The sequence below is a fragment of the Falco cherrug genome, chromosome 7, assembly GCF_023634085.1.
Source record: "Falco cherrug isolate bFalChe1 chromosome 7, bFalChe1.pri, whole genome shotgun sequence".
Taxonomy (NCBI): domain Eukaryota; kingdom Metazoa; phylum Chordata; class Aves; order Falconiformes; family Falconidae; genus Falco; species Falco cherrug.
The window spans coordinates 34,223,196-34,246,001 of record NC_073703.1 but is presented as its reverse complement, the minus strand read 5'-3'; the positions used below and the strand labels follow the sequence as shown (position 1 = coordinate 34,246,001).

The following is a 22,806-nucleotide window of genomic DNA, read 5'->3' as shown; positions in this document are numbered from 1 at the left end:
TGCAGTCAGGAATTAAGTAGCTTTTAAAGCCAGAAGGTCTATCAAATTGAGTACCTCTGGCCTGCTGCAGAGAACCGTATAGATTTTTAGCCTGTTATCACCACATTAAACCCACACATAAGCTGCCAGTGCCGCACCGCAGGCCGGGAGCTGGCACCCCAGTGGCTCAGCCTCCCACAGCTGCCGGCACACCAGCGGGAAGCTCCGTGCCCGGGGAACCGGGCCGAGCAAGGCTGCGGGGCCCCCGTGCCTGCCAGCGCTGGGACCGCGGCGAGGCCTCGACGCTGCCGGTCCCCAGCCCCGGGGTCTGCCTCAAAACGTCCCCGGCCTCGAACCTGCGGGCGGGGACCCCGCGGGCCCGGCGCCGCTCCGGGGAGCGCGCTGAGGCCCTGCGGAGAGCTGCGGGCCCGGGGAGGGCCGCGAGGGCGGCCTCGGGGCCGTGAGGGGAGCTGCGGGCCCTGAGGGGACGCCAGAGGCCCCCAGCCGGCCCCCGGGCCCAGCGCTCGGCGGTGCCCGCCCGGCGGTGCCTGGCGCAGCGGGGCGGCCGGTGCCTGGCACCGCGCGGGGGCGGCCGGCGGCACCGCGGCCCTCCCCGGTGAGCCCGGGCCCGCCCCGCCCCGCCCCGCCCCGGGCACGGATTGGCCCGGCCGGTGCGGCCCCGCCCGCCGCCGTTGGCCGCAGAGGGGAAACGGCCGCGCCGCGCCGAGCCTGGGCTGGCAGCTCCGTGCAGCTCGGCGCTGCCGCCGCCGGGACGCCCCCTCCTCCCCGCGGGAGCGCGGCCGGCCCCCCTTCGGGTAGGCTTCTGGCGGCGTGGGCTGGGGCGGGGCGGCCCCTCGGTTCGTGCTCGGCTGGGCGCGGGGCCGCGGGCCGGGGCGGGCAGGTGGGCGGTGAGCAGGCCCCGCACGCACCGCCCGCTCTCCGGCCGGCCATGGCGGCTGCGGGGGCCGCCGAGGGGCTGCTGGCCGCCCGCCGGACGGGGCTGCGCGGCGCCGGGCCCCGCGGAGGGCACCGGGCCTCCCCGCTCCCTCGGCGCGGCGCCTCCCCCTCTCTGGTTTATTTTATTTTTATCTCGTTCCTGGCGCTCCCCCTCCGCACCGGCACCCCTCTCCCGTTCCTGGGCGCCGCCGTGTCGGGGGCGGCCGCCTGCCCGGGGCCGCTGTTCCCTTCCCCCGTCGTGCCCCCTCCCCGTCTCCGCTGGCAGCGCTCCCGTGGCCTTCTCGTCTCCCGGCCCGGCGGCGGTGACAGCGGCAGCCCGCAGCCGCGGACCGCTCCGTGGGTGCCGGGTCCCGTCCCCTGCCCGCAGCCGAAGTCCGGTGGCACGGGGCGGCTGGCCCACGCGTGGCTGCGGGCAGCGCACCGGGCGGGGTCTCGGGGGCGCGAGGGGGGTGTTACCCCGGCATCGGGAAGGTCACGGCCTCGCCGCGGGGCCCGCCGGCAAGCACGGGGCGGGGGGTGTACCTGTGTTTTAAAAAAATGCACCAGCAAAGCAATAGCCGCATGTATTTTCCCCCCAAATTTTGGTCTTCTGAATATTTGCACTTCCTGATGGCGTTTTTCTGCACGGCTCACCCTGTGCTCCGGGCGCCTGTCAGCCTTTCAGGGGGGAGGATTGTGAAGCTCGGTGGACATAAGGAATGGTGCAAAAAGGCGGCTTTAATCGCTATTAATTATTGCAGAGAATACTTCTCATAACGTGTTTGCGTGGGGATGGTGTAAGGACCTAAGGAAAGGTTAAAAGTACCATTACGGTGGAAGTGATTGCTTCTCAAAATTATTTCCTCTGAGGCCTGACTCGAAACAATAAGCGTAGCTTTTGATTTCTCCAGTAAACAAAGGTCATTGACTTGAATCTTGTGGCTTTCAGGTGGGACAGAATACCTTGTATCAGCTGGACAGGTGGGTCTAATGCTTGTCCTGCAAGGTGCTTTGTACAGTGCCCAACGGGCAGCGTACCTCTTTCTGCTCTGCTTTTAAATAACTGGGTTGGATAGGTCTGTAAAGCACTGCCACAGCAGCTCCGGGTTCGTTGTGGGCTGTAAAACCCGCCTGTGAAGCTGTGTAAATACTCAAGTGGTTAACCCTGCTGCACTGCATGCTATCTTGGCTATGCCATAGCTCTCGGTATCCAGTTTTGGTAGCTAGAGATATCCAGGCTAGCTTTGAAACTGGCTAACGTGCCGCGCAGACTCAGGTTCCGAGTCTTAATGAGTGTTTGCGTAGTGCTTCGTGTTTTCTCGGATGAAAGGTTTTACATAATTGGCCATTATAATTGTCTGTCACCCCTAGAGAAGAGGAGGGGAAAAAAAAAAAGGCAATGAAGGTAGGCAGTTGTTTTGGAAGTCCAAAAGTCTAAACCTGTAAATGCATGTAAGTTGTTAATGTTGTTACTGCTTAGTGTGGAGGCAGCAAAATGACGGAATAAAAAAATAATAATTTAGATCTGCTCTCCTTTTGAGCCATCCGATCAGCATTGTCTGGACAAATGACATCCTGCTTACATTTGAGCTACTTGTTCTTCAGTGCCCAGAGGAATTCCTAATGCAACTCCAGTTGCACCAGCACTGCATTTATTTCCCCCCCTTGAAATCTTAACTGGAAGCCTTTTACAGTGTTTTGATTCCTTTTTAATAAATGGCTAATCCCTTGCTGCAGGGGATGGGAGTGTTCTGAATACAGTGGTTTTGGGTCCTGAGGGGAGGGGGAAGGGAGTGCCTTGTCTTGCTTTCCAGCAGCCACCCGCCTTCCCCGGGCCTGAGTGAAAGAGCCTTATTGACTGGTTTTGAAGGTAACATACCCAATTTTCCTCTTACATGCTAAAAACCCATAAATTTGCTGTAGCACAGAGCCTTTGAGGGAAAGAAATGGAATGTCAGGGAGCCTGGGCTTCATCATGAGCAGCCTGGTAACAATGGCAGTGTCTTGGTAATTGCATTGTGCTTATCAAAATCTCCCCTTCTAATGACAAAGTTCCATTTTAATAGGTGTGAAAAGTTGTGGGATTTGATTTAATACTGGTGTCTTAAAATCATCATGCACACTCTGTATGACTAAGTTGTCTCTTATTTAATTGGAGAACGAGCAGAGGCTGAGGAGGAAGTGTGTTTCACTTGCACTAGACACTCTTTAAACTTAGATAAAGATGGTGAAAAAGTGAGAGTGGCTTATCAGGTGCTAAGCTGCAACTCTGTTTTCTTATAGGCATATAACATAAGTTTCTATATCCATCAAAATCGGAAACTCATCTTGTGCCGTGGGTGTATACCACGGTGTTGGTGAGCTCTTGGCCGGCTTGAATAGCAGTGAGAGTGTGTGTTCATAGAGACTGTCTTCTGGTTCCTGTGCCAGAAAGGCCTATGGTTTTGGGGTACAGAGGTACTAAGTTTGATTTCTGGTGGTGAGAAGTTGACTGCTGTGTAGTAGATGCACAATACTACCTAGGTGCTGACTGTCCTTGAGGTTCCAGGTGTCAACACATTCGTCTTAATGTGTTATTTTTACTTTTGCTGCCCTGTAGCATAACAAAACAAGCAAATCTGTATAATACTCAAACACTGGTTGCTTTATTACCAGCAGATATGGCATGTTTTAGTATTCCAGTTGTAGTTTTGATACCTGGTTTCAGAGAAGATAGGAGCTTTTCTTCTATGTGGTAGTTGACTCTAAGGAAAACATAGGGCTAGTCCTAAGCCTGTGATTAAAGATAATGTAGCTTTGGAAGTATGCATCTCTCTTGTCCTTGTCTGCTGCTTTTTTTGGCTTTTCTGGATTACTTGGTCATCAGATGCATTACTAGGTGTTCCTGTCTGTACATTTAAGCTTTTGAAGGAGATCTTAACTTCAGTGAAAGTTGCTGGTTAGAGATCGGCTTCCAAGCTTTGTAAGCTCTGCAGTAAGGAGGGCACAGGAATGCTGCTTTGGTATGTGTGGCTGTTTGGTTTTTATTTGTACCATATTTCACTGGTTTTGTTCTCTAAGCTATTTTGATTCCATTAACTTATTAAACTTAAAATCTGTTCAAGTCAGTGTGACAGATGTTTTTTAATGTATGAATGTTGTCCTCCTTTTAATGTCCTTTTTATTTCTACCCCTAAAATGTGAATTGGGATAATTGCCCATAGTGTGGATTTTGGCTGTAGCTGTGGGATTTGTATTTGGAATTTGCGTTTGTAGTTGTGGAATTTGTGTTTATTCCCAAATATCTTTTCTTTATTGCCTTGTTGTTGAAGGGGAATATCTGCTGGATCTCTTGTTAATCCTGCTGTTGTAGTCTTCTGTCTAGAGCATAACTGGAGATGTATTCACAGCTTTAGGCATGCTGGTTGTTTTAAATCTAGTTATTTTGGGTATCAAACGCAGAGAAATCACAGCAGGGCTAGCAGGTATAGATGTAGAGTGGGCTTGTGCAACTTGCATCGATGATACTTGCTTGGACAGCTAGTTCATGGTAAAAGGGAGGTGTCTGCAGTGTTGTTGCAATGGCTATCAGAGGCAGATGGGTTAAATATAGCTCAGGTATGCCTAAACATGCTGCAGCTGCACCTCCTGTTGCAGTACAGAGGTAATATGAATGTTTACATAGATCACCTTCCTACACATCAGAGGTTCAACTACCTCTTTTGTAGTCAGTTTGCTGCTGGGCAACCACATGACTACTTAATGATGTTTTGAGAGTAAAAATACACTACAGAGGGACACATAAATGACTGTTAAGAAAATGTCAGTTTTTTAAAAAAAATATTGTTCAGAAATGGCTGACTGGTATTTTGGGGTACAGAACATAGTGCTCTTTTCCATGTGGTTTAAAAAAAAAATCCTGCTTTAGAAGCTGTTATGCCTGCAGTTCTTAACAAAGTAATGGCATTTAGGTAGCACAGAGGCTGAATTTCTGCCAGTTAAAATGTTGCTGTCCTAATGTGTCAGTCTGTACAGAGCTTGGAAGCTAATATACAGTGTTCTTCTGCCCTGCAGCAAAACAACTAGTGATTAAAAATTCAGCAGATATTGTGGTTCACTTAACTACTTGTTCTTGCATCATTCAGGTCATATCACACAATGTTGCTAATGTTCAATCTAGCTTTTTTTGTTCTAAGAGTGGAAATTATCTGAACTACCATGGGATTTACGGAACAGTTTTGGCAGGAACTGGGCTATGCAAAGTACATTATTCAGAACTGTTTTCATCCTTCTTCTAACTTGGAGAATCTCTTTTGATTTCTCAAATATTACTTGTTTGTGCTAGACAGGGCTTTTCTTTCTGTGGCTTTTCTCACTTTAAAAATCAAAGTGTTTTCCTTTGATTGCTTTGAGATAAATGAGACTCCCTAGTTTAGAGGGGGGAGGAAAAAAGAGCATGATAGGTGTAACTGCTTGCTTTCTTACTTGAACTCAGTATTCCATTTGGCCACAGAAATATTTTTGTATGAGAAATATCATTTTGTTTTGGGCAGGGTTTCTACTGCTTTAAGTACATCTACTTTTAATTAACACAATTTCGGTTAATAGTATTCAATCTAGTGCGTCGCTTGACATAGAGTTAAATTTTACTTTCCCCTCCCTATGTTCTTTCAGTTATGTAAGCTTGGGGTTAGTTTTGGAGCATGTACGGGTTCTGGAAACCTTTTCTGGGTTACCTGGAGCTACAAAGTAGTGTTCATGTAACAAGACTTGTAGCTTGTTTTCACTGCTTTCACCAGTTTTCTGTTTGGAAGCTGGTGCCTGTACTGCACGAGAAGCCTATAATCTGTGTGATCAGTGCAGTAACTCTGGTTTTGTTTGACCTCTCTACACGTTCTCGAGACCCATTTACTGATGCTCGCAGTAGATAGAATGCACCTAAGTGCCCCCTAAACTAGATGCATGTACATCTTTATGGATTGTGCTGTTATAAGCACAATAAAGGCAGGCTAACAACAGAGAAAAATTGCTGGGTTTGTCAGTGTCTTTGAGAGTAACTCGCTATACTGGGGCAGCTTTTGGCTTGAGTGCTGAAGAGAAACTAAATTCAGAATGTGGAACGCAGGTGGAGTATTTTGGTCAAGGGCACACACGAGGTTCAGCCATCACTCAGTGCGTTGCTGCAGGTAGCTTTGAGTTGCAGTGCTTAGGAGGAGGCTGTATCTTTTTAAGTATGAAGTGACAAATCAGTAATAGGAATGGAGAAGGTGGCTTTTTGTGTTGTGTAGTATATGATGAATATGCCTGTAAATCAGGCTTTGGAGAAGTACTGGGTGAAAACTGGAGACTTCCAGTTTATGCATGTTGATTGAACTTGCAAATTGGATGGCTTTTTGTGATCTGTCAATTTGCACATCAAGAGGATGTATTTTTAGTTAAGGCAGACATTTTTCTTTGGAAAAACCTGTTTGGACTATTAAAGCCAAGGTACTCTGAGAGAACTTGTTTCAGCTAAATTGTCAGTAGTTAAGCAATTGGTTTGAAAAATGAAGTCTTAAATATGTAAACCCTCCCCCAACCTCTTTAGTGTCCTGTTTAGAAGGATGGAAAACAGGGATTCAGTTTGGGTTTTGCATATTCCTGATACCATGTATGCATGTTTCTGATATGCTATAATTGCAGAATTGATATTCAAGATAATATGTTTGTTCTCAAATTGCAAAAAATAACTTCACACGCAGCTAATTCCATCTGCTGGAAAAATAAGACCGAGGCTAACTTCATCACTTATTTGGGACCTGATTTTTGCGGTTCTAATTACTATGCATGAACTTTGGAAATTAGCATACTTTTTTGGCAAACCTAAGCGGCAGCCATTTACTCGGGAATTTTATTAACTTTAAACATAGCTAGCAACTCCTAAGCTACTTCTGGTTCATTTTCTGGTTTTGGTGTTTTTACAAGCTTTGATTTAGTAAGCTTCAGTAACTTTTTTTCATCCTTGCAATGACTTTATATGTTACAGCAGCTTGCTGCTGTTTCCAGTAACTTTTCAGCCTGCAATCCAGTGCAAAATTATTTCTGTCATTCAAATAAAAAAGTGTTGAAACCAAATTCTCTTCAAATGAATGCTAAACCAGTAAAATTAGAAGTTAGGTTTTGGTTGCTCTTCTGTAGTGTGAGAAGAGCGCTTGAGCAGATGTAAGCGTAGATGGTTTTAAAAAAGTAACCTTGGGGAAACTGGGGCATGTCAAGTCTGGTCCTAATTCTGCTAAAAGCTGGTTTCATGATGTGAATTCTTAAGCTCCAAAGAGTTTGGATATAAAATAATCGTTGCAGATAGCAGCTACTAAATGTTCTTTCTTATTAAAGGCTGGGTTTTGACACATTTTCAGATTCTCAAGGTGTCTAGCAATGCCTTTTCCACTTGGTTTGCTTTTCTTTTTGTAGCCTCCTACTTTCACTGATTTTGCTGGTTGGCAGTGATGAGAGGCATATAACCTGTAAAATATTAAAATGGTCGGAATTTTATAGTAAAAAATAGTCTGCTTTATTGGAATGTTGTTATTTACTGGCTAATTCCCTTTTGGATGCAGTAGACTGGATTAATTTTAAAATCTGAACTATTCTTTCTGTGTTACAGTCTTAGCTCACTTTCTGTCCCATTAGAAACTTCCTATTTTGATATGTGCAATTGCAGTCCTGTGTCTTTGTCCCTCTCTCCTCCTCTCTCTTAAGAATGCAGTTTCTTCCTTGGGATGAACAGGGTTATATTGCTAGGCTCTTTAATTCCTCTCTAATTGGAAGAAAGCCAAGCATAAAATCTTTTTAATAAGTCACTCTAGAGATTTCTTTGTACATGCTATTATTTTCTTTGCATGCTAAAATCTCTGAAAAGACTTTTTTTCTTCCTCCCCCCCAGTCTAGACCAGGCATAATTATGTTCGTGTGTATGTGTAGGCTTGGGTGTTGCCACTATGCAGCCCAGCAAGCAATTTGAAGTCCTTGGGCTGTTTAAGACCAAAATTTCTTGTAGCATCAAAGGCAGCAGCTATCCCTCTGCATCTGGGTAGGTGAAATAATGTTCAGTTGTATCTAAACTTCAAAGAGTAACTCGCAGCTTGTGCCTGTGGTTTGGTTTTCTGTAATGTGTCATACTGGAGGCTGTATTTTTTAAAAAGACTTTGGACACTGGGTTCAAACAGGACTTGGTGTGTGTCGACTGGTAGTAGCTGGTGTTGAACTGGGGTTTGTGTTCACCAGCTCACATGCTTCCAGAGGCAAACCAGTTCCCTTTTGATTTATGAAGGTCTTCACTGAGGTCTTTGTTCTGAACTTTGCCTTACCTAAGTCATCATTGCAAAGCGTAAAAACCCTTCCCCATCATGAAGCCTCTGCTTTGGCATTGAGACTGTAGTCTTAATTTATTTATGCCTTCAAAGCTTTTGTGCTTCTCCTGTCCTGACTCCTGAGGTTGAGAGAAGCTCCCTGTAAACATACATGCAAAGCTACCCCTTATTCTCCTGCTGTTAGACAGCTCTTGCTTTGGTATCGTACTGCCTGTCACACTGACTGAGACTTTTCTCATTCATTTGCCTTCCTGACCACCTGCATGCGTCCTTGTTCTGGTGAGATTTTTTTTTTTGTCCCTGCGTAGGACGTTTGCACCCCAGGCCATCCACTGCTGCACAGTTGGGGCATGCAAGGCATGGTAGCTTGAGACAAAGGTCAGGGACTTGGGAAGTGAACTCCAAAAAATACCCTTAAGGAAAGCTTGTCCTCTGGAACTGGTTTTCTAAATCTTGCATTTAACCATCAGGGCACCACAGCTTGCCATTGAGTGTGGGCCAGACTTGGTTTCTTGCCTATTTTTTTATTTAATTTCCTTTCTAAGGAAGGATGGCACTCTACTCTTGTGTTTTTTTTAATGAGTTAACTTTTATCTTAATAAACACATGAATGAAGTCATGCAAAGAGCACTTGTTTATGCATCTGAAATCTAAGTAAATCTGCTACCACTTCTGAAATTTGGGCTGTGGGAGGATTGCTGGTAGCAATGAATCCATCTTCCATGGTGTTAAGAAAAAAATCCCTGTGTTTCTCTTAGAATGCATATGGATTATTTTTTTTTTGCTGCAGTAGGACTGCAGATGTAGTCACATCAAAATAACTTGATTTGAATTGGTCTTGCAGCACAAGCAGTTGGAGATGTGGCTTTGCTACAAGTTACTGGGAATTCTCTTTCAGTGCAGCTTTACAGCCCATACTGCGGATGGGAGCTCCGAGCAGTTTGAGTCGCACTCCCTCTGCAGATAGTGCATGGGATGCCACCAACAGTGGACTCAACCAGTTTTCCTAATGATTGCTTTGTTAGGCTTTAGCAGCTTGTGGTATTGTTAAAATGGTGCCTGCTGATGTGTCAGCTGTATGCTTCAGTGTAAGTTGTAGGACAAATAGTAGTAGTTCGTGTATGTTTGTAGCAAATGTCTCTGCAGTGTACTGTATACTCTTCTTAAAAGTCTTCTTTCTTCCTGTTTTCCCTCTTTTGGATCGGTAAATATAGCCAGTGAGGAAACGGTTCTGTATGGATTTTGGGACGTTAACACAGCTTCATCCCTGGCCTGACTGGATCCAAAGAAGGGAAGGCACCAGAGCATCCTGCAGGGATGGTGCATGCATCTTTGGGAAAACATCTTTCTAAGAGATTGGGAAGAACTTGACTTGGAAAAAAATCCAGGAACTTTTAAGTGTAAAACTGTTGCATCCATAGTGGAGCCATACAGAGCAAGTTTGTTGATGTTGCTAGTTGCATTAATACTGGTTGTAAGGTGGATTTTTTTAAAAAACTTTTTTTTTAGGGCTGGGGGAATCCCCCCTGTCCCCTAGCTCTTCCTTATGTTACCTGGGTCACAGCACACCAGCAAGGAGTTGCTTATCAGGTGGCTGTCCAGACAGAACAAGAGTCTGTCAGGCTGCTTTCCATTTGAAAAAAAACTAGCGATATTTTTTTTAAAATAAGTAAATGTAGAAGCCTGTGGTCACAGATAGAGAAACTTTACTGGGGTGTACATGAGGCAGAGGCTGATGGAGAAGATGTGTCTTTAATTAGACCAGCTGGTATTGCTGGGGTGGAGGGGAGGATGAGTGAACTTTTGGGCATGAATAAATGTCAGCTTATTTTATCAGAATTGCAGTTTGGAAGCATGGATTTACTGTGAGTTGCCATTTGGCTTTGGGGTTTCTGAGGCCTTTCTACGTATTCCCTATTAGCTGCTGTTATGGAAGAAGCTGTGTACAGGGCTTTACAAACATGACACTCTTTAAGGGAAGGTAGGTGCAAATGGCTCAGGTAAAATGAACCAACGTTTTCAGGCTGGAATCAGTAAAGCTAGACAGTGCCAGCAAAGGATACCTGTGTCCCGAGTTTAATATATTCACAGTGGCTGTACTGAGGAGGATTAGTGAAAGATGCTTAAAGCTAGCAGGAACAGCAATGCTTTTCTTCTCTGACAAGTGGTGTGCTTTTAGTGGAATAGCTGAATGCAGGCATGTTAAGCTTAATATATGCATGTGTGGGTACCTGAGAAAACATCCCACTAAGTAAGCCAGTAACTTCCTTCTGAGGAGATGCCGAGAATATCACCTTTGCTGCCAGTCAGGGCCAAGCCAGGCTTGTTAGCAGCTTGTAAGTGACAGCCCTACTTTGCTTTGTTGGTATTTTAAGTGATGAGGGTAGCGGAACTAGAAGGAGAGGTGATAATGTCTGTGCTGTTTTTTTCTTTTATTTTGGGGGGGGGGGGGGGGAGAGGCAAGAGGAGGAGGAGATGGGACTAATTGCATACCTTCCAATTCCAGTTACTTCATTACTGAATAATCACTGGAGCAGCCCTGCGATCTGCTCTGACAGCAGATAAGTGGTGTGGCTTGCAGCACTTTAATCTAAACAAAGTTTAAGTGCTTTTTCCTTTTTTCCCTGGAGTGAAACTGCAATTTTGTTATGTGAATGTTAGCCAGGACAAAGTTGTTTTTGCAGCTGTCACGATGCTTCTCTGGGCTTTGTGCATGTTAGAGGTGTGTCCCCAGTGTGTGTAGCAAAAATATCCTAAAATACTGCATAAAACTACAAAAAAAAAAAGTAAAAATACTGAAAGTGAAATACTTACCTGGCAGCTTTGGTTGAAGGCTCTCCAAGTAGTTTGTCAGGTGAAGATCTGTTTAGCTTTGACATTGGATGTCTCAAAGGGTTTAGATATAAACCAATGAACATTTAGATTATATTTCCTTTCCATAGTGATATGTGTTAATTAGTTTCTGTCTGCATTAGGCCCTGAATAGTGAAGTAAAACAGCCTGAGTGCTTGTCTGCTGCTTCAGAATACGAGTCCCTGCAGTGAGGGTTGTCATGTTGATGAGGCCGTAGCAGAACTGCATAGTTTTGGTTCCCCAGTGTAGAAATGGCATTATAGGCGAGCCATATGATGCAAAAGAGAATTTCTGGGCAGAGCTTCAGATAGTGTTTTTGTCTTCCTTTGAAATGGGATAAAAATGCATTTGTGCATCAGGCTGAATCCTGATAAAACACCTTCTTGGAACTGATGGTGATCATGATGATGATTCTGAGTTGCAGTCTTAAGGCCGTGAGAGCACTGCAGACAAGTGCCTGGATTTTGCATAGTGTAGTACTGGGCAAAGCTTAAACTTTTGTCAGGCTAACTTTTCTGGACTGTCATAGAACTGTTAAATCTGATCTATTCCTAAAAAGCCAGCTGACAGTGCAATCTGAGCCACATAAAATTCTTTGTCTCTACTTTTGACTTGAATGGAAAAGCAGTTTGTTTTCGCATTAAATCAAACTCAACTGTCACTGCCCCAAAGGGGGTCTGTCCTTGCAGGCTCTGCTTGGACTCTAGGCGGAGTGCTCTTGGCTCTCGCTGCTTTTTGCCGTAAGCCTGGTAACTCAAATCAGGACGATGGGAGGATGGTAATACACTGAGACAGATAGTTGTTGGCAGGTAAAATGTCTTGGGGAAGAAAACGTAATATGCTTTTTTAATGTTGATAGTTTCTGTACATTTAGGCTTGGTTGTCTTGGTTGTAATTTTGGGTTGGCAGATGGGGTTGATCATGTAGAGCAACTCGGTATGGATCCAACTGCAGTGTTAAGCTCTTGGAATAACTGAAGGTGAAGTGATAGTGAATTTCGGAGAATTGATGAGTATGAAGTTTCCTTAGGCAGGCCCTGCTTTTATAGGGTGGCTTTCAGAGGGAGACCCAAACATGCTTTACGAACTGGCCTGTGTTGTGCACGGAAGTGGATCCATGCTTTGATAAGAACAATATGGGTTCTTTTAATGAGACAAACTGCATCACCTTTTTTTAAGGAGGTATTTATTTGTATAGGGGGAAAATCTACACACACACACCCCACCCCCCACCCCCCTGTGAAAATATGTAGCTGATCAGACTCCTGCATCCATTTTTAGCTGCTGATATCACAGGGACAGGAGGTTGGCAGGCTGGATTGGGTATTGCCTAAATAAAAACTAGGTTCAGACTTGGGGTGTTACGTGGCAGCAGGGCTGCCTGCCCCCCAGCCAGCCCGCTGGGGAGGTCAACCCAGTGTGTTCTTGCCAGTTTCCCTGGGAGAAGGTCATAGGACACGAGACTAGTGTGGGAGCATGGGTGCTGTGCTGCCTGTTTAAAAGAAGTCAGGGGCCTTGGCTTTGTGGGGAGAAGAAGCTAAAAGATGGGCTGTGATAACTTTCTCGTGCTGGTCAACGTGCTCAGAGGGTAATGTAAGTGGAAAGGGAGTTGCCAGTGGACAGGAGGTTCGGCTGGGTAGTCAGGAGGGGTCTGCAAAGCACAGCTTCTTCCTATGAGTGGGTGAAGCTCCTCCGCCTATATGCTTATGATGAGGGCAAATACATTGCATAGAGTAAGAGCTTGGCATCTTTTGCGCTGAGATGGACTGCTGGTTGCTAAATGGTCTCTCAAACCCACAGTGCTGGGTTCTGCTTTGTTAATTGTTAAACGGTTATGTGTGGCTGTGTTCCCTTCCTCCAGTAAAAAAGTTGATCCTACATCTCAAAATGGTCCGTCTGCCTTCCCAGCACTGTGCTTAGTATTTCTGGAATTGCCCTTGGGTCTGTGCAAGTTGACAAGGCTCTTGTGACCATTTGGGATGGTGAGTGGCCTTCCCCATGCTCTGCTTCTCCTCTTGAAGTTTGTTAACCAAGCTTCCGCAGCAGCCACCCAGCCTTGGCTCTCCTCTGGCCTTTGTTTGCCTCTTAATGGTTGAAGTGTGCCTCGGTACTTCCTTCCTCGCTTCCGTGTGTTCGGCTTGGGGATTTCATCGCCCTCTGAAGCAACGTAGCCACTTGAATCAACACTTGTGACTGGGAGCGTAGATGAGTGTCCACAGGTTTTTACATTGGTGTGTTCGTGAGCTGCGGTGGATATCGAGTACTTGGTTATGATCAATCTTGACTGTACAAAATGAATTGGAGGCAAATGATCCAGTACAGGAGACTTTTCTGGGGAAAAGGTTTAATGAGTACCTGAAGGGCCACAATCCTGTAGATTGTGTGTGGTGTCATGTAGCTGTGAGTGAGATTTCTTTATTGCAGAAGCTGGATTGATTCCTCAGGGCTGGGTAGCATCTGATCTTTTATGTGAGGGAGGGGAAAAAGCTGTCCGACTTTAATCTGAATTTACTAGGTAGTTAATAAGAAAGACCTCTGCACTAAGTAACATGTTCAGCCTCTGTTATGTTGCAGGAGCTCCATGGAGATGAAGCCTGCTGGCTTTATTTTGCTCTGAAAACCATTTGGCTTAAAGTTGCCTTCAGAATCTCAGCCTGTGTGGTACTCTCAACTGGGTAACCTGCTGGGTGTTTAAGGGCTGAGCTTGGGGCAAAGCCTGGATGCTTTGGTGGCTGAGAGGTGATATTGGCACATGGAGCTTGTCATTCAGCTGTTCTGCCAAGACCAGTGTGCTTCTTGCCTGTCTCTTCATCCCTCTATAATTTACCATTTGTATTTAAAAGTAGAGGGATTTAACTTTTGTTTCCTCTGCAGTTGTGGTCCATAGGAGCAATTAGCTGTTGTGAGGGTGTGCACTGGAGCTGCCTATGGTAGCTGATTGCGTAAACCGGTATTGCTAAAGCGAGCAGGGAGCAAGTGAATGTATTTGCACCAGTCATCTAGAAACTGGTATAATTCGGGCCTGAATCAATCTCAGGCTGAAACAGGTTGTGGAATTTATGTGTACACCACTGTTGGGGTGTGTGGCATTGCGGAGACTAAGAAACAATGGTTCCCAGCCCTGGGGCTTGTGTTCAGTATTAGATAACGACACATGGGGTAATTATAGGCAGGGACCTGGGCGGAGGGGTTAGGAGAAGGTGAGGGGTGCATCCATGTAGAGAACAAGAAGTGTTCGTTGTTGTGCCGGCAGCTTGTTAATGGCACTGTTAAGAAATTGTGGGTGCGTCTGAGGTTATAGGAGAGATGGCAGTCAGCTTTGTAGAAGGAAGTGTTGAGTGAGTTATAGGAGACACGTGGATTAATAAGAGAAAGCGGAAGAAGGTAAACTGAAACTAGTCAAGTGTATGTATGGGGAGTGGCTGTGTTTACACAGAAGCTGAACGTGCAAAAGCAATGGCACTCAGGGGTGATGAGGAATGTGGGTAGTGGAGCAGTGACTGGGAATCTGCACCCAGACCCCCAAACACATGTGCTTGTTGAGAATGGAGGAACAGGTGGAGAAAGGGATTTGGCGCGGCTGCAGAGAGCTTTGTGGTCTCTCCTCTTGGCTGCCCCTGGGCTCCCACAGTGCTAAAGCAGCTTCTGCCCAGCTGCCCTGTGGGACTTGTGTGGCAGGGCAGCTGCCTGTAACTGTAGCTGCTGGACTGTTCGGGGTGTACTCAGGTATCAGCAGTGAAGACCTGCTTGAATTGATGGTGTTTCACATGCCAGCAATGCATTGGTGGTTGTTCCTGTGTGCCCTTTGCACTGGGAAAACCAGATCTTTTGGGTTTTAAGAGTTGTAACACTGTTACCATGCAATTAATTTCCTTTTTCCTTCCCTTTTGCTCTTCAGAAATGCCATTCTCATGAGTATGCAAGGAACCTACAGAACTGTAATGTCTAACCCTACATGGAATAACAGCTCTTTGAAGGTACCACCCTTTTTTAACTACATGGCTTTGTTATAGGTTGGGTTAATGATGCACTGATCTTTGCTTCAAAACTCGAAATTGAAGAACCATGTCTTATGTAATGCTCTGTCTTCCAAAGGGATGACAGTGCTGTTAACACGCCAGCCTCTGATTTCCAGCGCTTGATCTGGGGTGCCAAGGGGCCATCGCTGTTTTTCTGTGAACCATCTCTTTAGGTAGGTCTGAGATACTGCCTTGGGAACAGATGGTGGTTTCTATTCAGAGCGCTGAACTAAGCTTTTGTCATACTTGGTGGCCATCCTTGGAAACGTACTCCCCTTCTTTTTAGTGATGCCTGATGGCTTGCCTGTTTGTCATCTTCAACTTGATGACCTTCTGGATAGTCTTGATGAGAGGCTTCTAGCTGTATTTATGAAGAATGTAATGATAAAGTGCAGTTGTTCTTTAACACTTATATTGAAATGTTTTTGCTGTTTGTGCTGCATTAACCAACTCTCAGGCGTTGGCTTGCTCTGCTGTCTGGTCCTGCAGTGATGCCATAATACTGAATTTTGGACTGCCCTGTACGTTACCGTGGCAACAGGCTGATGTCACAGACTCAAGGACGTGACTTCAGTGTATGATCATGCAGAGGCATGATCAGATTCGTGAAGGAGAAAGCTGACTAATGCACATCTCAAAAGCAAACAAGGGGAATGCAGGTTACGGCTGACCAAGCATACTTCAGTATGAAAATTCCCCTTTTGGACAGAGGGAGGGGCTGATCATGTCTTCTATGACAGATGAGCTTCTCCTTACCATAGATAAGCAGACATCTTGCAGGTATCCTATACCTTTTAAAAAGGTGGTGTTCTGGGGTGGGGAAACTTGTTCTCTGGTTTCAGAGCTTTGAAAAGGCACTTTTTTGTTTTAGTGTTAAAGAACTCCTCAGTGGTCTTGTAAGCCCACTGAGAACACTTCAGCTTGCTTAATGTTGTTCAAACAGTTTAATTGGTTTTCCAAAGCTTTTATTTTATCCATAACATTGGAAGGTGAAAGGGGAACTCTGCATCTGCATTATGGTCACATTTTCCTATATCCTATTAGCAGATTCCAAGATTGTTTAATGTGATCTCCACCCATTTCATTTGGCTGCAACCTTTGCTCCCATGAAAACAAGGCTGATTGTTCTGAATTGCTGTGTGTATGTGCTTTGGCACGGCATGAAGGTACCTATAATAACACAACCATTGTCTGGAAAAAAAAGCAGTTTGCAGTAATAAGTACAAATAAAAGGGTGCAGTACTGGGGCAAGACAAATAATGGTCGTTTTCCCACCCATTACGTACAGCAGATTCTCGACATGGTCACCCCTCAGCATGACAGGGATGTGGGCTTTAGCATAGTATGTGAATATTGGGAATAAGGGACTGAAATATTTGCATGTTGTTCCAAGTTTCTTTCCTGGACGCGGTTCCATTGCTCATATCTACGGATGGGGAGACTGAATGACTTTTGCACAATGCGGTATTTTATTTGCATGCTGTGAGCAGTTTAACAAGTGTGTGTGCTAAATGAAGCATTCCCACTTTCAGTTAGCAGCTGACGCACCCTTAAAATAAAAAAGTGCCTTTAGGTTGAACAGTGGGGTTTTGAGGGGTGACATTGTGCTGTGTGTTTGAGGAAATGGTTGGTTGTGCCAAGCCTGAATGTTAACTTGAAATGCTGTGGGATTCAGCAAACAACCAACTAAAACTCCTTCCTGCTGAAGTAATTTTTGCTCATCTCTGCACTTTGTGGAATAAAAGCTGTTATAGCGCACGATCTGGCAGTAACGTAATTGTTTTAAATGTTCGGTGTCACAGGAATAGAGGATATTTAACCGAAACTGGCATTTCTTACAGCAGTTTGGTTGCCTCCCAGGACAGGAAGCTGTAGAGTGTTAAAAAAGAGGCATGGAAGGAGTTTTAACAATCCTCTCTAAATCAGGATGCTTGAATTCAGTGCCTGGCCTTGAGCTGAAAGGACTGGAAGCTCTGCAAGATTCAGTGATTCATGCTGCGCTGCAGCTAACAAGAAGATAATGGTGATGGACTATCAAGAAGGCAGCCTTGCTGAAAAGAGAGGCTTTGTGATACGGTAAAGGGGAAGGAAGTCTGGAGAATTTAGAAAAGGAACAGATGTTTTTGGAGGTGGGGAAAAACTTAACTATCCATGTAGCTGGCTCTCACAGAGGAGCCAGCAGAAGGAACTTGATACCAAACAAAAGTAGGCACACCCAATATTTAGCACAGGGATCCTGGAAAGCTGCTTTTCAGTGCTGCAGCGCTTCCCTGTTTGACAAATACCTTGTATGACGACATATTGCAGAGGCAGAAGTAAATAATTTAAGCACCTTTGAGTGTGTGCAGAGGTGTGTGTAAAAAGAGTTTGGAGGTATTTGGTTCTCCTCTTGAACAGCAATGAAAAAAAAATATTAGTGGATATATGAAATGTTACTCAAAGCAGGAAGCAGAGAAGTGATGCCGTTCCCTGAGAAGGAAATAACAGCAGAAGATGCATTAAAAAAGCTGAGAGGCTGCTTGTAGGGTGTGTTTGTGAACTGGGATGATGGGAAGTGTGATAAAATAGATTGCTGATCTTGTGTATCGAAGTCCAGGTGGCAATGATTTTTCAAGTTGTTGAAACTTGCATTCAAAAAAACCCCTGTTTTGCACTTACTAATAGGTTAATGTACTGTAATTGACTGTGAAATAAACCTGGGGGAATTTTCGTGTCTGTATGTGATGCACAGCCTCTTTGCTGTCTACTTGGCAACTGTACCTTCAGATAATTAAAAGCTGTTTTTTAAATCCACTCTTCTTTCAGCTCTTAGGTTTTTGCATCTTGCTGCTTCTGAGAGCTGTCAGTCACTCTTCTGGCTAAGGTTTAAAAACCAAGATAATGTGGTTTCAGGAAAGGAAAACTGCGGGTGAATCTTTCTATTTAAAAAAAGCCCCTAAACGTCAACCAAAACACAAAACTAGGTGAATGTGTGAGGCTTTTTAACACGCACATCACTGCTGCATTTCTATAAATAATTTAACTTTTCCAGTCTGGTGTGGAAAACTAAGTTCACTTTGACTTCCTAAGATCTCATGCCCCTTGCCCCTCTAAAATCAATTACCAAACTTCCATGGCTGCCTTTGCTTAGGAAGCAGTTGTAGTTACCCAGAAATTACAGGAGTTGTTCAGCACAGGGATCCTCTGGTTTCAGCGCATAGTTTCATCGCTCTGTAGTGTTTTGAGAGGCCGAAGGGTGGGATGCAGCTACAATGACTTTCCAGATTCCTAACAGTGTGAGGGACTGTTTTTAATAGTGATGATAAAAACAGCTATTCCCAGTTGGAGGTTAGTCAGTGGTACAATTATCAGAGCTATGAAATAGTGCAGGGATGGCTCAGAATGGAAAAACTAAGGCTTAAAATGTATTTTCTTGAGGGAGCTGTTTGAAACTTTCCTGCACGCTCATAGAAAATTAGTAAGAGATGTTAAACGGTGAGAGATCAAGCTGATGGGGCTTGGTGATTACTTCGGCAATTTAGTTTTGGGGCTAACAAACTTAAGCTGGCTTTTGGGAGAGGGATTTGGTAGCAATTTGTTGATGAAAGCCAGCATGGTGAGTAGGAGCTCTGGAGCTGGCATGTTTGATTTGTAAGGTTATGGTCTTCTGCTGTATGGTGCGCTCACACCAGCTGCTCCGCTGGGGAGCCTAAAAATGTGCTGAGTATTTTCACAGTCAAGTAATAATCCCCACCTTAAAATCTGGTTTGCTTAAACCATCCTTTTTAAAACACAGTTGTGGGTACCTTATTTTCTGCTTAGTTTCTTGGTGATTTGTTGGTTCTCATTCAAATTTTCTCCATTTTGTCCAAGAGGAGGAAACCTTGAAAAGAGAATATTGATTGTTACTGGTGGGGAGCAGTGGGAAATACAGAGTTAGATAGCAGTATGTATATTTCTCCTTTTCTGTCTCGCTTATAAAACTGTCTGTGCATTAATAAGTCTAAGCGTCTTGTGAAACAAGCCCAAATCTGATGTTTTCAGGTGAACTTTTAGAAGAGTTCTAAAAGGATCATTAACCTGGAAAGAATTGCACCAGAATTATTTCTGGTGTCCTGTTGTAGGTCTGTGCTACTGAATTCTGAAGATGAAACATGAAAAGGGAAAGATATGCAGCAAAAGTTCACAGTTAACAAGGCACTTGAGGGTGCAGAAGCTATCCTTTCCTGAAATTTAGCTGTTATTTTGAGATCTTTCTTTTCTTCTTTAAAGAAGAATGAATTACAGCAGAATTTGTGCTATGCTTGGATTTTCTGAAAATTTAATCATGTTAGTTGCTAGGCATATCAACTACAAAGCTCTGAAAATAAAAACCTATTTTTTACTTCAAGTAACTCTTGAGTTATTAATGGAAAAAGAAATCTTTAAAAATGTAGCCAAAAAAAGATTAAAGATCCACAGAATCGGTAGGTTTCAAAATTAGCTTAGATTTTAAAGAGTCTTTTGAAAAAACATGCAAAAAGATACTGTATTTTATGTTGGTCTACACTGCAGTTTATTGGCCAAAAACCCAGGTTTATCTGTAGCTGAGTTATTTCAGCAGAAGATGTTCTGTGTATGTTCTTCTAAAAATTTGTGTAAAACCAAACAGATACTTTGGCTGGGAAAGAGTTTTAGTGTGCATTCTTGCCTGCCTTCTGTCTTCATCTTAAGCTATTTAGCTGTGGCTTGTGTCAGAGTGTTCAGAATCCGTTCTGGTCTCTTTGAGCAGGTTCTGTGGTTTGCAGGCTGCAAAGCAGTCTGGTGGTGAGAAACATCCTCCACATCCAGATGCTGTTTCCTGGAACATTCACCTGCATTTTTGTGGCCCCAGCTCTGCTCACCAATGCTTCCTCCCTGTATCTGCTCCTGCTGAGCTGTACGTGCTTGGATGAGCTCTGCTGTGTGGTGGCTGGGAGTACCTACTTTTATGTGATGGATAACTAGAGAGTCTGCTTTGCTTACAGGATTGTGCCAAGTGCTGTTGTGAGTCCCACCTGTATTGCTGTGTTATTCCTTCTGTCACTGGTTTGGATTACACCTCTGTTTTGCTGGCTTTGACAGCCTGCTGTCCCGTTTCCTTGCCATGCCATGGGTATGACTTTATACTGCAAGCCTGGAGCTGTTGGAGAGACACTAGCGCAGTGCATGATGGTAGGCAAAAACCATGCTGCTGGATTGAAATGATGGGGCCTCATCCTGCCTGTAGTGAGCAAGTGACTCTGGCACTGTGGCCAATTAATCCTCTAATGAAGAGTGAAGATCGGCAGCCTTTGATGTGCAGTCCAGTTGAAGATGTGTGATTCTTGTGTGTCGTGTCAGTTAAACAGCGCCAACATTAATGGCATAGTCAGGATAACTTTATTTAGGTTTTGTGAAAAGTTGTGTGGTGAGTTATCCTTGGCCAACAGCCGAATGCCCACCCAGCTGCTTGGTCACTCCCCCTCCTCATCAGCACCAGGGAAATAGGTTTAGAGAGTTTAAAGCTCCAGATAAAATCAGGGAGATTACTGTTGTGGACAAAACAAGAGAAACAATTTATTGCCAGTTAAACCTGATTTGAGTAGAGAAAAACAAAGATAAACATTAAACCAACTCCTTTCCTCTTGCATTTCACTGCAGGGGAATACCTGCTCTGCCACAGAGCACCTCCTCCCTATCCTTCTCTGACCTTGGTGGGCTTTTTCCCCTTCCTGTTGAGTATTTTTGCCCCTTCTTAAATATGTTTTTGCAGTGGCTGCTTGGCTGATGGGCTCAACTGTGTGCTGGGGTGGGTCCTGGTGGAGCCAGCTGGAAAGGGCCTGGGGCAGCCCTGACCTCCTCCTGCAGAGGCTGTGTTGGAACCTGACACTAATTAGTGATCTTTTTGGTCTTAGATTGTAGCCTGTTCTTTGGGGGTTTTGTTTGGTTTTAGAAGATACCACTGGAAAGACCAGTGAATCCAAAGCTTGTTGAGAAGGTATTGGGTAGTGGTGTGTCTTGTTTGTTTGCAGGTGGGTGGGTTGGTTTTAGATGAATGATCTATAATCTTAATGAATCTGTTTGTTGGAAGTTTTCTGTCCTCAGCAGATGTAATGATGCACTTTTTTCATAGAACGTTTTATAACAATAGTTTAAACTTCCTTTTACATGAATTCTGTCCTGAAGTTGGGTATAATACTTACTGTAACTTCTCCTGAGTTTGTAGAGCAGAATATGCTGACCTATAAGTTTGAAATGTTGGAATTCAGCATTTTTACATTATGCTTGCAAGGGGAGTTTTCTGTGAAAGCATGGCATTGGGGCATCAGTGTCCTAGTTTAAACAAAAATCTGAAAGGATTTAAGATTTCATGACAAATCATGAGGCATTGGTTCAAAAACTCATGGAAGATGCTAGTATGTGAAAACAAGGTTGATTCAAGAGTGTGATAGAAAAAAATTGGGCATTTTGGATTTCAGAAATACTTGCAACTAATGGCACAGTTACTTCCAAAAGGTTTGGGGTTTGAGTATTGTTACACTTAATGTAGTGTTTGTGTTGCTGAGCAAGACTTTTGTTTGTTGAATTCTGTTTTGGAGACCCTTAGGAAAAATTTGGATGCTTCAGAGATGCCTGGTGAATCTTGTAACATCTCAGCTCGGCAATGGATTGGTAGAATGAATCCATGTGGACAAAATTATGTCATTTTGCTTTGAGTTTTCTTTGTTGTTGTTGTTAGATGTTTTTGTTTGGTGTTTTTGTCTTAGGGGAGAAGTGTTGTTTTTTGGTGTTTCATTTTGTGCCTGTGTCTTGTTGAGAAAATGTCCACAGTGGTGTAGGACAGAAAAATCCACAATGTGACTTTGGTTATAGGGTAAGATTCCACAGAATTAAACAAAAATGAATTATCCCTTGTTCTGCTAAACTATTGAGGGTAGGACCTGTGATCAGGGTATATGGAGTAGTCTCTGTGAAAGAAGAACTTATCAGTCCAAAGGCTGTTTCAAACCAGTTAGAGCCATATAAACCAGTTAAAGCCATGTTTAATTCAGGCAATTAAGTATCAAAGCTGATGAATTTAGTGTTTAACATGGTCATCTTCTCTGGGATTTTCCTGACTAGCAAAGTTCTAAAGAAGGAACTGTATTTATTTACCGGATACTTAGCTGTAGGTTTGGTCTTTCACTTTAGAAGCCATTTACTACCCCACAGAGATATGCACAATTATTGCTGTACATGGTGTGCCCTGGTGCAGGGGGACTTCTTGCCTATATAGTGGCATGTATGAGATTTTTGGTTTCCTGCTGACATTTATTTTGTTGGTATAGGCCAGTAAAATGGCCAGTCCTGTGCTGGAGTACAGAGACTCAAAGATTCGCTTGTAATCAGAGAAGTATTGCAAATGGGTTGATTTTCACTGTGTTGTAAGAGCTGCCACAAAACAGGCAAAGGAAACTTTAAGAATTAGAGTGGTTTGTTATGCTGTGCTGCTGGATCACTAACAAATTTATGGGCAAACTAGTGAGTAATTACTGTCAGGCAGGCCATGTGATGGTCAATTTATTAGATGTTGCAGCAAAAAGTAATCTACCAAATGTGTGCCAAAATGAGTCAAGTGGACCTCTCCAGCCAGGATCCCTAACATCCACAGGCAAAACAGGGTGATGAAATTATTGTTGACAAAGCTAATCTGCCACGTCAGTGTTGTAATAA

General features: G+C 44.3%; 1 protein-coding gene across 3 annotated transcripts in view; it reads left to right on the top strand.

The window, feature by feature from the left end:
• The first annotated feature begins 663 nt into the window (after nucleotides 1–663).
• The window catches only part of FBXO34 (F-box protein 34), a 40,318-nt gene continuing 18,175 nt past the window's right edge, over nucleotides 664–22,806 (top strand). The window contains exons 1-3 of one of the 3 annotated variants that reach the window (XM_055716380.1): nucleotides 664–794; nucleotides 14,994–15,072; nucleotides 15,191–15,287. The gene's annotated coding sequence lies outside the window, so the exon portion shown is untranslated. The remainder of the gene's footprint in view (nucleotides 795–14,993; nucleotides 15,073–15,190; nucleotides 15,288–22,806) is intronic. The other 2 variants (XM_055716379.1, XM_055716381.1) reach the window with 2 other exon arrangements.